Genomic DNA, 3,223 nt, shown 5'->3' on the forward strand with positions numbered 1-3,223 from the left:
GTGACCGTAATGAGAAAGAATAGTAACGGATAGTAGACTTTCTGGTAACGGCTCAGATAAAAAATGAAAATAGATAAGAACTGAGCGGTAAACGGAACTAAAAATTTCTCTCAGTGTAGAAAGAAATTGCGAGAGGATTCTTTTTCTTCTTTTATCATCGGAAATGGAAAAGTGATTGAGAAATATATTCTGCTGTTAAAATTAATATGTGATAGGGAAATATCGTTGTTTTCTTGTAAAATTATAGTCAATATGATAAGCGACTGAATATATAATATTCGATGGTTGTTTCAAGCGTACAATTCTGAGTGTATTTAAAACAGGCGTTCCAGGCTCATTTTGTTCCTTCATTTCTCTGTTTCGTTAGATTTTTATGCACTTTGAATCGATTTAGCAATACGATCTTCCTAACCAAGCTCACGCGCTTTTTGTCTCAACCGCGCAATTATTAGAAGGGCAATTTTTAAACGTCTCGAAAAGCTTTGAAGTCGTGTATTCAATGATTCCCCGTGAATTTCACGTGCTTTTAACAGGGAAATGGAATTTGAAATCGTACGATCCACGATCAGGTACGAAATGGCGTGGAACGCCCGACAAACAGTAATTTCATATATTTTCCAAACCAATTATTGCTGTACACTATAATACGTGTTATTATGTAGCTCAACTCGATTTGTATAAACGCCGGCGAGTCCCGAAGGACGAGGGGTGAAATAAATGTCCGCCGCAACAAAGCGACAATAAAGAGAAATAGCCGTGTCGACGTACTGAAAGGGTTCAATAATTATTCTCCAAACCGATGCTTACCCGTATAAGATTCCCTCCAAACGTGGCAAAAGCTTTAACGGTAGCTTTTGAGGTGCGATTGAGATCCGAAATATCGTCGTAGCTTTCGACTGAAGTGGGATAACGGCGACCGAGTTTCACACTCCTAATAACTACTTTCCTGATCAAAGAGCTTTCGCGCAATTTCACCCCGAAGCTCTGACGCCAATCTTCTTTATTCCAAGCGACAACTATTCACTTGTACCACATGTTCAACGGCTCCATGAAAAATAGATCAAAAACGATTCCATTTTATACCACGGATCGATCATTTTCCGTTTACCGAGCTTTGCTTTTATAAAATGCTCACCAGAAGCGGAGCTTGCGTACGTGAACCGAATGAATTACCCTCCGGAGAACCCTTCATGTTTGAAGAAAATTGATGCTTCGTCTGCTGAGTTCGGCGGGATCAGGAAGCTGATCGGAAAACCGGGATGAAGACCGACATCGATGAACACGAATATCGCATTATGTCGTGTTGGTGTAAGAAATTCATCCTGGGTGAAATTACCGCAAGCTCGAGGCCGCGAACCGTCGTTTTGCACGCGATCTGCATTTGATCTGGTGACGGATCATCTCACGCCACGATCGATCGTTCGCATTCAAAATTCAAGGTACGTATTTGCGACGAATATGCAGCGACACGTAACCCTTTGTATCATCACGGCTACCGGCTGCGGACGGCTGTTCGGTTCGTACACTTGGTTATAGAATTATGAACGGTATTGAAACAGACACGTGCCGTATTCATTTGCGGAACGCGAGAGCGGACGGAAATTGGATCGTTTTTGATAAAAAAAAAAAAAAAAGAATACAGACGAAAAGTATTCGGTATAGAAAAGTAGATACGATTCATCCCCTTTTTTCAATTATACGTAACTATATGTTATACCTATCTATAACACTTGGAGTGAATTTTTAACGACTGTTTGATCGTAAGAGATCTTTTAATTGGTCGTTTCATTTCAGTCAGTAATATCCCTCGTTTTTTATTAAGCATCGTTTCAAACGCGAGATCCATATTTATAATATTGTAATAATCAGATCGGCTGGGTTCAAAGAATTTATCGTCGGCTTAGAACGTTTGTGCGTAACGTAAGTTAAATTAGAGAATAAAAGTTTCAGATCCTTTTACGGCTCAGCGAGAAATTTTTCCAACTACCTTGATCCTGATTCTAATTCCCCAACTTCTGACTTTAAGCTAATTCTCTGCAGTAAGCTAGTCGTTAATTTCCACTGATCCTGCTCTGTTCATGCGAATTGTTAATTATCTTTGCAGCCCACGGCCGAAAATAATTTTCTCTCAATCTTTTGCTTTAAATCTTTATTGAGTTCCTAAATTTTTCCCAACGGATTTAAAAAATTTTCCGACCCAATCGTATTAATATACCTGTATTTAATAACAATGTATAGAATAATATAATGGAAACGAATAATAATATTTCTGTCTAGACGTAAATATATTATGTTTCTGATGTGTGTACTGATAACACAGGCCTGCGAAATATAACTTTTAATTTCCCCTAAAAATAATAATGCTTTTTCTTAGGTATTTAGGTATGTTAAATTAAAATATAGCGGTAGTTTTTTTACAGCACATCGACATTTATTTTTATGCAAGATATGCGTATTTGGAGATTTTCGAACAATTTTTATGAAAAAATAAAACGTAATGAATATAAAACCGAATGTTTAGTTATAAAATGAACAGCATTAGTTATAAAGAAGACTTGAGAGACTAGATAAATGAAAAGGATTTGTGATATGTTTTTCTACTTTATTCAAAACTCCCGTTCAATGTTTTTCTCTTCTGCTCGCGTGGTTCTAAATATGCTTAAAATCACAGTAAACAACAACGAGTGACGGCAGATGAATATTTAAATATCAACACCACCATTAATATATACAATTAACGCAGAAATTGAAATTAAACTCTAGCGGTACTAAGAAAACAAAAAAATTTCTCAGAAAATTAACGTGACAGAATACTTAAAATATTTTTTCCATAGTTCCGTGCCTAACACCTACCGAAATCACTACTGATTTTTGTCACGGGAAAACCATCGCAGCACTTTTTCCCTATCGACGCGGAGAGTTTCGAAATGGAGAAACGATCAACCGTACAACACAGGTACGGTATAAATTTCTTTTCCAACACGTTCAGATCGAGATTCGACGGTCGTCCGGATTGTGGGCGACCGGCACTCCTGCATCCGGCGTTATTTGGGTTGTTCTCCGAGGCTCTCGCAATATTTCGGCGCCGGTAAGGAAACGGCGAACTAATCTCGTGGGCCGCCGGGAATCGAGTCGCTGACATGCCGGCTGGCGTCGGGACGCGGCAAAGGACACGCCGGTAAATACCGTGGGCGCCGTATAAAAGTGAAGCGGAACCGATTCC

The sequence above is a fragment of the Neodiprion virginianus genome, chromosome 1 (assembly GCF_021901495.1).
Source record: "Neodiprion virginianus isolate iyNeoVirg1 chromosome 1, iyNeoVirg1.1, whole genome shotgun sequence".
NCBI lineage: Eukaryota > Metazoa > Arthropoda > Insecta > Hymenoptera > Diprionidae > Neodiprion > Neodiprion virginianus.